The following is a 13,157-nucleotide window of genomic DNA, read 5'->3' as shown; positions in this document are numbered from 1 at the left end:
CCTTGTATAATTGGTCTATGGTAATTATATTTACCTAATATCAACGTAAATTCAATATCTTTCCTAATTTTAGCATGCAATGCAATTAATTTCTTTTCTGATATAGCGTGCATTCCACGTACACGATTACAAGTTTGGTAAAAAATAAAGCAATTCCTAAAACACCAAGCAAGACAACACTATAAAAGTGCCACAATTACTTCAGGAACATGCCGTGCACAGACGTATCATCACATATCCCATCCTCTTGAGTCTGGATTTGTTGAAGACATGAAGTATTGCCAAGTAACACTCCTCCTGGCCTTGATCGTTCTTGCCTCATCACCAGGTACATACTTTGTGTTATTGTGTACCATATAACATGCATGACAACTAAATATCAGTGTATTTTTCTCTCCATCCATCTTCGCATTGGTATATTTGGGATTTATTTACCTATTCTTATCGTGTCAATTGTGCAAGCAGCCATGGCGACCAAGTGCCCTCCAGAGTACACCTGCACCAAGTACATCAACCAGGGCCCATGTGATGCCGCCATGATGGACTGTGTGAGCGCGTACAAGGGCGCAGGGGAAGGCCAGTGCTTCCCTCAAGGATGCAGGTGTTCCTACTGCTGCAAGCCGCATCAACGAACTATTTAACCGAGCTTGGCCACCACGCCGTTTGGAGACGTGTTGATGGATGATGTGGTGCAAATTGCAAACTTAACTAGAATTTGTTTATTCTGCTTTTTTGAAGTAGTTATAAGAGACTCTTGTAGCATGATCATCGTTCTATCTAATATGAAGAGTAATAATAAATGGGCATATTGTAGGTTATATTTACGGGGCAACTATGCAGTGTGCGCTTACTTTTTTCCTTATGGAGTGCCATGTCCCGACAACCGACCTCCTTCCATAAATAGAAAGACCCAGAGTATGTGGTTCTCAATGGATCGTGTAGCTGGTGCTGAGAAGTATTTTTTTTTGCCATGGCTTGAAATCCCAAAACCCAAATGCTACCTTTCACTCCGGGAAAGTATCTAGTGCTCCCAGACTTGGGGTGCTCCCGGTGCTCCAAATGTCTGAAAAATATTTTTAAAATGTTCAAAAAATTCTGAAAAAAATGCAGCAGATCAACGGAACATCGATGTCTCTTGTCACAAAATTTCAAATCAAAATTCGAAACATTGCTCGAGATACAAAAATGACAAATTTTTGTACATAACATAAGTTGGGCTTTAGTTTTGGCCCATTATCACATTGATGTCAAATTTGTCATTTTTGTATCTCCAGCAATGTTTCGAATTTTGATTTGAAATTTTGTGACAAGAGACATCGATGTTCCATCGATACGCTGCATTTTTTTTAGAATTTTTTGAGCATTTTAAAAAATGTTTTTCATATCGGAGCACCGGGAGCACCCTAGGCCTGGGAGCACTAGATACTTTCCCCTTTCACTCCACCTTTTGCGCACACCCTCACCACTTAATTTTCGTATCATTTCCACCAAATGACCGTTTCTGAAAGTTAAGCAGCCCTTCAAAAAGCTTATTTCCAGGTCTGCCCTTAGTGAGTTGCGTAGCAAGGACATAGGCACACCCCAGGCCAACCTTAAAACAAAACTAATGATCAGTATCTACAATGACAAACATTGATACCGTGAATGAATAAATGTGTAGCTACGCCCTAGGCCAAGGCCCCTGCTACCTGGGGCCTAGCTACGTCTCTGCCCTCGGGTATACATGCCAGTATATCTCTCTGTTTATGGATAGAAGCTAGTGTTAAAATTACATCCAGAGCCTGTTCATGCCCACATACCTCCTTTAAAGAAGAAGGTGATCCCTTCTCCATTGATATAAAATCAAAACACATTCAACATCCTTTGGTGCTACTTTGCTAAAGAACACTCCTAGGAAAACTAAAAATCTTCCGACTTCTACCCCACAACAAATTTGGGACGTCGAAAGTACATCTTCTGTTACATCCAAAAAATAAAGAGATGAAGAAACAATAGTTTTTGGTAGTATAATTTTGACCATAGGTGCGGAATATACATTGCATGTATAAAAAATGATTGCTTTCAGAAACATCATTGCGATGTATATCATGGAAATATCATATGAAATGTGGATCTAACCAAAAAAATCACACAAAACAGTTTCAAACACCTAGACCGGCCACTAGAACAGGTGTGCAAAACGAGCTACATGGGAGATTGTTTACACAACATAGTGCGGAATACTACAACTCATATTTCACTAGTTCTTTTATGCAGGTGTTTTGTTTATTTGAAGTAGGCTCTTGTACATGTCAACAACATGGTACTAGCATGCTATTTGTTGCCCTGTATCAAAAACATATTGGCAAGAAAATAACTTCAGTGTATTGTGCTGGATTTATAATAATTCAAGATGGTAGATGCTCTGGTAGATGTTGATAACCAAAAAAGACGCTTAAATAGAGGAAATAAGTTTTCCTTCTTGAAATTACATTCAACTTTTAGTGTTGAAAAAAGAAGACAAAGTAAGAGAACAAAATCTAAAGTTTTTTAGTGTTCTACTTACGACGGAGGTACGGATTTGAGTATACTCCAAACCTTATCTACCTTAATTATCCTACTATGGATAATGGGATTGTGCAAGATGATGGAAGAAATGAGCAAATAGGGATGCTCCAAATGCTGCATATACGGTTTAGTGAAGTCCAAGATCACAATGGCACGTAATTCTTTGCTCCGATTCAGACATACTACATAGACTGTACTTAAGTTGTAATGGTGAATTGCACCTAGAGATAGATTGGCATATGGATGTTACATCCCCATCTTGGAAGTTCCCTTTCGAAAAGTATTATTGTACACAATGTACCACCAGATTGAAATTTAAATCTTTGATAAATAGTATTACGTAGAAGTTAGATCTAGAACGTAGGGAATATACATCTAGTAGTATCTTTGATATCGGGAAGAACCTTGATGTATATATTCACACACGTAAAAATAAAATAGTTTATGTAATTAACCAATGCATATTACACATAAACTAATCGTGATGGTCAGAAAACTCTTCCAATGGACAAAGAACAGCTGACGAGGTCACATGGCTAATTCAGCAAAGCAGAAATGCAAGAAAGCCCAGGAACAAACATCTTAAAATAGAAATTATAGGCTGATGACATCGCAACCTGCAAGCTCTTGCGCTCACAGCGTCCGTGCACATTAAGGTACAAATGATCATTGGTGTGTTAAAATAAAATAAAAATTATGCTTTCCAGCCCCCTAGATTACCCCCTTACTCCCCTGGCACCTTTCTCTAAACATATTGGGTGCATTTTTTTGCCAAACAAAAACCCCCCTCCCATGTTTACCTGGGTAGATAGAGGATGCACCTACCAGAAAAAAGAAAAACAAGATATGTGAGAGGTACTAGTAAACATCTTATTGTTTGTGGTTTCTGTTTTCATGTGCACGTACTCAAGACAAACTAGTAAAGATCTTTTGATGCTCATTAACTGCAATGTCATGCATGGATTAATCAGGTTCATATGAAGATAAGAACTAACCGAGTGAAGAAAACTGAGTCACAGATGTGTATGTAGTGTAATGTAATCACTGAATGTGGAATTGTTTGAGCTTGAACACCACTAGTGTTGCTTCTCAATAATGGTGTACATGATGTGCCAAGTATGCTGGTTCCACTCAAGGTGTAGTTTACAGCCACACCACTGCAGCTCCAAGTTTCAGTAGGCACAATTGAAGCTGTATACAAACATACATATGCTCAGATTAATATTAGCCCAAATTAAAGCTCATGATGCATGTGGACAACCAACATAATATTTTTTCGCTACCTTTGGTGTGATCGCCAGTTGGAAATTGCTTAAAACTACATCAAGCTGTGAATAACTATGTACACCACTTATAAAAGTAACTACTACCTTTGTTCACTAATGTAGGATGTTTTTGCAGCGAAAACTCAAAGGAGTGGACGAGCTCGCCTGCTCATGGAATCTCCACACGGCCGTTTGCATCAGGATAAGATCAGTCGCTGGTATTAGGCATTTACTTCTCGCTGTGTGAAGCCTGTTGTTGCCGCGCTCTCTCTCTCTCTCACGCCGGACAGAGGTGGAAGAAGGAGCATACTTTTTTTTCCCGGCGACCAATGCCCCAGCGCCCAAACGCCTCCTTTATATTCAGCACACAGGCTACATCACGGCTGAGAGCTACACCCGCACTTTACATCGATACACCGTGGGGGATTTTATACCCGGGTGCTCACCCGACGCACCCCTCGCTGGCTAACAACCTGGACTAATCCAGCCGGCTTTGAAGCCTGGCCATGCAGCGCCTCCGCACACAAAGCGCACACACGCACATCACACAGGCCTGCTGCTGCACTTGGCCACTACCAGCTTGACCGCTTCCCACGCACGCACTAACACATGCATGTCCGTATACCTAGCCCACCCAACGGCACGCACGGACCAGACTAATTGATTCACTAACCAACTACCTACATGCATCAAGATTAATACTAACAAAGCCAGTATAAGGGCATGACATGGCCCACTAACAGTGCTGCCATTAGTAGACCCCGTCAGAGATACCACTGGCACATGGATGAAATGGAGAGGGGGTCCGTTACCATCAACCAGGAGGGTTTGCATTTGGAGCCACATCACAAGTCCCTTCTCTACTTATCTACTCACAACCAGCCGCCAACGTGTTGTTCCTCATCCCTCCCTCTTCTCGCCAAGAACCCTAGATTGCACCCATGGTCAACCCAAACCAAGGTCCAGATCCAGTCGCATTCCTGCAGCATTCAAAATTTGAAACTCGGATGAAGCCACAATTCTACCGCCTGCGCACGCGCATAGACGCAACAACAATAAAAGTGGCACCTGACCGAGCAGCCATTGGTGAACGAACGCATGTAACATGGTGTGTGGTAATGCAAGCACATCAGTGCCGGTCATCTGGTAATGCAAGTACATTATGTGGTGTACATTCATAAGCAAATGCTATTTATTCATCATTGTACACCACATAATGTATGTTGGGGAACGCAGTAATTCAAAATTTTCCTATGATCACGCAAGATCTTTCTAGAGATGCATAGCAACAAGAGGGGAGAGTGTGTCTATGTACCCTCGTAGAATGAAAGCGAAAGAATTATGACAATGCGGTTGATGTAGTCGTACGTCTTCACGATCCGATCAATCCTAACACCGAAGGTACGGCACCTTCGTGATCTGCACACGTTCAGCTCGGTGACGTCCCACGAACTCTAGATCCAGCTGAGGTCGAGGGAGAGTTTCATCAGCACGATGGCGTGATGACGGTGATGATGAAGTTACCGACGCAGGGCTTTGCCTAAGGTCTACAACGATATGACCAAGGTGGAAATCTGTGGAGGGGGCACCGCACACGGCTAAAAAATCAACTTGTGTGTCTATGGGGTGCCCCCTCCCGCGTATATAAAGGAGTGGAGGAGGGGAGGGCCGACCCTCTCATGGCGCGCCCAAGGGGGGAATCCTAGTAGGATAGGATTCCCCCTGCCCTAGTTGGAGTAGGAGAGGAAGGAACGGGGAGAGAGAGGGAAGGAAAGGGGGGGCGGCCCCCACCCAATTCAGATTGGGCTTGGGGGGCGCGCCCTCCACCTTGGTCGCCTCCTCCTCTCTCCCACTAAGGCCCAATAAGGCCCATTGACTCCCTAGGGGCTTCCGGTAACCCCCCCCCCCGGTACTCTGGTAAATGCCCGAACTCATTCGGAACTATTCCGATGTCCAAACATAGCCTTTCAATATATCAATCTTTATGTCTCGACCATTTCGAGACTCCTCGTCATGTTCGTGATCACATCTAGGACTCCGAACTACCTTCGGTACATCAAAACACATAAACTCATAATACTGATCGTCATCGAATGTTAAGCGTGCGGACCCTACGGGTTCGAGAACTATGTAGACATGACCGAGACACATCTCCGGTCAATAACCAATAGCGGAACCTAGATGCTCATATTGGCTCCTACATATTCTATGAATATCTTTATCGGTCAAACCGCATAACAACATACGTTGTTCTCTTTGTCATTTGTATGTTACTTGCCCGAGATTCGATCGTCGGTATCCTCATACCTAGTTCAATCTCGTTACTGGCTAGTCTCTTTACTCGTTCCGTAATGCATCATCCCGCAACTAACTCAGTAGTCACATTGCTTGCAAGGCATATAGTGATGTGCATTACCGAGAGGGCCAAGAGATACCTCTCCGACAATCGGAGTGACAAATCCTAATCTTGATCTATGCTAACTCAACAAACACAATCGGAGACACCTGTAAAGCATCTTTATAATCACCCAGTTACGTTGTGACGTTTGATAGCACACTAAGTGTTCCTCCGGTATTCGGGAGTTGCATAATCTCATAGTCATAGGAACATGTATAAGTCATGAAGAAAGCAATAACAATAAACTAAACGATCATAGTGCTAAGCTAACGGATGGGTCTAGTCCATCACATCATTCTCTAATGATGTCATCCCGTTCATTAAATGAGAACACATGTCCATGGCTAGGAAACTTAACCATCTTTGATTAACAAGCTAGTCAAGTAGAGACATACTAGGGACACTTCGTTTATCTATGTATTCACACATGTACTAAGTTTCCGGTTAATACAATTCTAGCATGAATAATAAACATTTATCATGATATAAGGAAATAAATAATAACTTTATTATTGCCTCTAGGGTATATTTCCTTCAGTCTTCCACTTGCACTAGAGTCAATAATCTAGTTCACATCGTCATGTGATTTAACACCTAATAGTCCACATCTTTATATGATTAGTTCACATCTCCATATGAGTAATACCCAAAGGGTTTACTAGAATCAGTAATCTAGTTCACACCGTTATGTGATTAACACCCAAAGTGTGATCATGTTTTGCTTGTGAGAGAAGTTTAGTCTACGGGTCTGCAACATTCAGATCCGTATGTATTTTGCAAACTTTTATGTCTACAATACTCTGCACGGAGCTACTCTAGCTAATGGCTCCTACTTTCAATATGTATCTAGATCAAGACTTAGAGTCATCTAGACCCGTGTCAAAAGCTTGCATCGACGTAACTCTTTACGACGAACTCTTTTATCACCTCCATAACTGATAAATATTTCCTTAGTCCTCTAAGATAATTTTGACCGTTGCCTAGTGATCTACTCCTAGATCACTACTGCACTAATATTTCCTTAGTCCTCTAAGATAATTTTGACCGTTGCCTAGTGATCTACTCCTAGATCACTACTGCACTCCCTTGCCAAAATCATGCTAAGGTATACAATAGGTCTGGTACATAGCATATCATACTTTATAGAACCTATGACTTGGGCATAGGGAATGACTTTTTCACTCTCTTTCTATTTTCTACGGTTTTGTGTCTTTACTCAACTTCACACCTTGCAACACAGTCAAGAACTCCTTCTTTGACTGTTCCATTTTAAACTACTTAAAATCTTGTCAATGTATGTACTCATTGAAAAAAATTATCAAGCGTCTTGATCTATCTGTATAGGTCTTGATGCCCAATATGTAAGCAGCTTTACGGAGGTCTTTCACTGAAAAATTCTTATTCAAGTATCTTTTTATGCTATCCAGAAATTCAATATCATTTTCGATCAACAATATGTCATCCACATATAATATCAGAAATGCTACATAGCTCCCACTCACTTTCTTGTAAATACAGGCTTCTCCAAAAGTCTGTATAAAACTATATGCTTTTGATTAACTCATCAAAGCGCATATTCTAACTCCGAGATGCTTGCACCAGTCCATAGATGGATCGCTGGAGCTTGCACACTTTGTTAGCATCTTTAGGATTGACAAAACCTTCTGGTTGTATCATATACAACTCTTTATTTTAATAAATCCATTAAGGAATGTAGTTTTGATATCCATTTGCCATATTTCATAAAATGCGGCAACTGCTAACATGATTCGGTCAGACTTTTAAGCATCGATACAAGTGAGAAAATCTCATCGTAATCAACACCTTGAACTTGTCTAAAACCTTTTGCGACAATCGAGCTTTGTAGATAGTAACACTACTATCAGCGTCCGTCGTCCTCTTGAAGATCCATTTATTCTCAATGGCTTGCCGATCATCGGGCGAGTCAATCGAAGTCCATACTTTGTTCTTTATACATGGATCCCATCTCAGATTTTATGGCCTCAAGCCATTTTGTGGAATCTCGGCTCATCATCGCTTCCTCATAGTTTGTAGGTTTGTCATGGTCAAGTAACATGACCTCCAGAACAGGATTATCGTACCACTCTGGTGCGGAACATACTCTAGTTGACCTACGAGGTTCGGTAGTAACTTGATCTGAAGTTTCATGATCATCATCATTAACTTCCTCACTAATTGGTGTAGGCATCACTGGAACTGATTTCTGTGATGAACTACTTTCCAATTCGGGAGAAGGTAAAATTACCTCATCAAGTTCTACTTTCCTCCCACTCACTTCTTTCGAGAGAAACTCCTTTTGTAGAAAGGATCCATTTTAAGCAACAAAGATCTTGCCTTCGGATCTGTGATAGAGTGTACCCAACAGTTTCTTTTGGGTATCCTATGAAGACGCACTTCCCCGATTTGGGTTTGAGCTTATTAGGCTGAAACTTTTTTTTCACATAAGCATTCCAACCCCAAACTTTAAAAAATGACAGCTTATGTTTCTTACTAAACCACAATTCATATGGTGTCATCTCAACGAATATTTAGACAGTGCCCTATTTAACGCGAATGCAGCTGTCTCTAATGCATAACCCCAAAACGATAGTGGTAAATCGGTAAGAAACATCATAGATCGCACCATATCTAATAAAGTACAGTTATGATGTTCGGACACACCATTACGCTGTGGTGTTCCAGGTGGCATGAGTTGCGAAACTATTCGACATTGTCTCAATTGAAGGCCAAGCTCGTAATTCAAATATTTCGTCTCCGCGATCAGATTGTAGAAACTTTATTTTCTTGTTACGATGATTCTCCGCTTCACTCTGAAATTATTTGAACTTTTCAAACGTTTCAGACTTGTGTTTCATTAAGTAGACATACTCATATCTACTCAAATCATCTGTGAAGGTTAGAAAATAACGATACCCGCCGCAAGCCTCAACACTCATCGGACCGCATACATCGGTATGTATTATTTCCAATAAGTCAGTGGCTCACTCCATTGTTCAGGAGAATGGAGTTTTAGTCATCTTGCCCATGAGGCATGGTTCGCAAGTATCAAATGATTCATAATCAAGTGATTCCAAAAGTCCATCCGCATGGAGTTTCACTTTACACCAATATGACCTAAACGGCAGTGCCACAAGTATGTTGCACTATCATTATCAACTTTGCATCTTTTGGCATCAATATTATCAATATGTGTATCACTATGATCGAGATTCAATAAACCATTTATCTTAAGTGTATGACCATAGAAGATTTTATTCATGTAAACTGAACAACAATTATTCTTTGACTTAAATGAATAACCGTATTGCAATAAACATGATCCAATCATATTCATGCTGAACGCAAACACCAAATAACATTTATTTTAGGTTCAACACTAATCCCAAAGGTAAAAGGAATGTGCATTGGTGATCTTATCAACCTTGGAATCATTTCCAACACACATCATCACCTTGCCCTTAACTAGTCTCTGTTCATTTTGCAACTCTTGTTTCGAGTTACTAATCTTAGTAACTGAACCGGTATCAAATACCCTAGGGTTACTATGAACACTAGTAAAGTACACGTCAATAACATGTATATCAGATATACTTTTGTTCACTTTGCCATCCTTCTTATCCGCCAAGTATTTGGGGTAGTTCCACTTCTAGTGACCATTCCCTTTGCAGTAGAAGTAGAAGCACTCAGTTTCAGGCTTAGTTCTAGCTTTGGGCTTCTTCACGGGAGTGGCAACTTTCTTGCCATTCTTCTTGAAGTTCCCTTTCTTTCCCTTGCCCTTTTACTTGAAACTAGTGGTCTTGTCAATCATCAACACTTGATGCTTTTTCTTGATTTCTACCTTCGCTAATTTCAGCATCGCAGAGAGCTTGGGAACCGTTTCCGTTATCCCTGGCATATTATAGTTCATCACGAAGTTCTAGTAGCTTGGTGATAGTGACTAGAGAACTCTTTCAAACACTATCTTATCTGGAAGATTAACTCCCACATGATTCAAGTGATGGTAGTACTCAGACATTCTGAGCACATGCTTACTAGCTGAGCTATTCTTCTCCATCTTGTAGGCAATTTACTTGTCAGAGGTCTCATACCTCTCGACTCGGGCATGAGTCTAAAATACCAATTTCAGCTCTTGCAACATCTTATATGCTCTGTGGCATTCAAAACGTCTTTGAAGTCCCAGTTATAAGTCGTAAAGCCTGGCGCACTAAACTATCAAGTAGTCATCATACCGAGTTTGCCAAACATTCATAATGTCTACATCTGCTCCTGCAATAGGTCCATCATCTAGCGGTGCATCAAGGACATAATTCTTCTATGCAGCAATGAGGATAATCCTTAGATCACGGAGCTAGTCCGCATCATTGCTACTAACATCTTTCAACATAGTTTTTCTCTAGGAACATATCATAAATAAAACCGGGAGGATATACGCAGGCAATTGATCTACAACATTGATATGCAAATACTATCAGGACTAAGTTCATGATAAATTTAAGTTTAATTAATCATATTACTTAAGAACTCCCACTTAGACAGACATCCCTCTGATCATCTAAGTGATCACGTGATCCAAAAGAACTAAACCATGTCCGATCATCAGTTGAGATGGAGTAGTTTTCAATGGTGAACATCACTATGTTGATCATATCTACTATATGATTCACGCTCGACCTTTCGGTCTCTATGTTCCGAGGCCATATTTGCATATGCTAGGATCATCAAGTTTAACCCAAGTATTCTGCGTGTGCAAAACTGGCTTGCACCCGTTGTATGTGAACGTAGAGCTTATCACACCTGATCATCACATGGTGTCTCGGCACGATGAACTGTCGCAACGGTGCATACACAGGGAGAACACTTGTGCCTTGAAATTTAGTGAGATATCATCTTATAATGCTACCGCCGTACTAAGTAAAATAAGATGCATAAAGGATAAACATCACATGCAATCAATATAAGTGATATGATATGGCCATCATCATCTTATGCCTTTGATCTCCATCTCCAAATCACCGTCTTGATCACCATCATCACTGGCTTGACACCTTGATCTCCATCGTAGCATCGTTGTCGTCTCTCCAACTATTGCTTCTACGGCTATCGCTACCGCTTAGTGATAAAGTAAAGCAATTACATGGCGATTGCATTTCATACAATAAAGCGACAACGATATGGCTCCTGCCAGTCGCCGATAATTGTGTCACAAAACATGATCATCTCATACAACAATTTATATAATCGCGTCTTGACCATATCACATTACAACATGCCCTGCAGAAACAAGTTAGACGTTCTCTACTTTGTTGTTGCAAGTTTTACGTGGCTGCTACGGGCTTCTAGCAAGAACCATTCTTACCTACGCATCAAAACCGCAACGTGCTATAGTGATTGCTGTTTGATCTTCAGAAAGAACCCTGTTCATTGAATCCGATTCAACTAAAGTTGGAGAAACTGACACCCGCCAGCCACTTGTGTGCAAAGCACGTCGGTAGAACCAATCTCATGAACGAGGTCATGTAATGTCAGTCCGGGCCGCTTCATCCAACAATACCGCTGAATCAAGAAACAACTAGTGACGGCAAGCAATATGTATATACCCACGCCCACAACTCCTTTGTGTTCTACTCGTGCATATAGCATCTACGCATAGACCTGGCTCATATGCCACTGTTGGGGAACACAATAATTCAAAACTTTCCAACGATCACGCAAGATCTATCTAGGGATGCATAGCAACGAGAGGGGAGAGTGTGTCTACGTACCCCTGTAGACCGAAAGCGGAAGTGCTATGACAACGCGGTTGATGTAGTCGTACGTCTTCATGATCCGACCGATCCTAGCACCGAAGGTACGGCACCTCCGTGGTCTGCGCACATTCAGCTCGGTGATGTCCCATGAACTCTAGATCCAGCTGAGGTCGAGGGAGAGTTTCATCAGCACGATGGCATGATGACGGTGATGATGAAGTTACCGACACAGGGCTTTGCCTAAGGTGTACAACGATATGACCAAGGTGGAAATCTGTGGAGGGGGGCACCGCACACGGCTAAACAATCAACTTGTGTGTCTATGGGGTGCCCCCCTCCCGCGTATATAAAGGAGTGGAGGAGGGGAGGGCCGACCCTCTCATGGCGCGCCCAAGGGGGCAATCCTAGTAGGATTCCCCCTTCCCTAGTTGGAGTAGGAGAGCAGGGAACGGGGAGAGAGAGGGAAGGAAAGGGGGCCGGCCCCCACCCAATTCGGATTGGGCTTGGGGGCGCGCCCTCCACCTTGGCCGCCTCCTCCTCTCTCCCACTAAGGCTCAATAAGGCCCATTGACTCCCCGAGGGGTTTCGGTAACCCCCCGGTACTCCGGTAAATGCCTGAAATCATCCGGAACCATTCCGATGTCCAAACATAGCCTTCCAATATATCGATCTTTATGTATCAACCATTTTGAGACTCCTCGTCGTGTCCGTGATCACATCCGGGACTCTGAACTACCTTCAGTACATCAAAACACATAAGCTCATAATACCAATCGTCATTGAACGTTAAGCGTGCGGACCCTACGGGTTCGAGAACTATGTAGACATGACCGAGACACATCTCCGGTCAATAACCAATAGCGGAACCCGGATGCTCGTATTGGCTCCTACATATTCTACCAATATCTTTATCGTTTAATCCGCATAACAACATACGTTGTTCCCTTTGTCATCGTATGTTACTTGCCCGATATTCGATCGTCGGTATCCTCATACCTAGTTCAATCGCGTTACCGGCAAGTCTCTTTACTCGTTCCGCAATGCATTATCCCGCAACTAACTCATTAGTCACATTGCTTGCAAGGCTTATAGTGATGTGCATTACCGTGAGGGCCCAGAGATACCTCTCCGACAATCGGAGTGACAAATCCTAATCTCGATCTATGCCAACTCAACAAA

At 42.0% G+C, this 13,157-nt stretch overlaps 1 long non-coding RNA gene across 1 annotated transcript; it reads left to right on the top strand.

Moving 5' to 3' along the window:
- Positions 1–219: 219 nt before the first annotated feature.
- On the top strand, positions 220–832 carry LOC125512674. Its single transcript, XR_007285485.1, has 2 exons — positions 220–328; positions 466–832. It is a non-coding gene; the product is annotated as an uncharacterized LOC125512674 (long non-coding RNA).
- The last annotated feature ends 12,325 nt before the right edge of the window (positions 833–13,157 follow it).

Source organism: Triticum urartu, chromosome 6 (assembly GCF_003073215.2).
Source record: "Triticum urartu cultivar G1812 chromosome 6, Tu2.1, whole genome shotgun sequence".
NCBI classification, from domain to species: domain Eukaryota; kingdom Viridiplantae; phylum Streptophyta; class Magnoliopsida; order Poales; family Poaceae; genus Triticum; species Triticum urartu.
The sequence above is the reverse complement of the archived record's forward strand: the minus strand, read 5'-3'. Positions and strand labels throughout refer to the sequence as shown.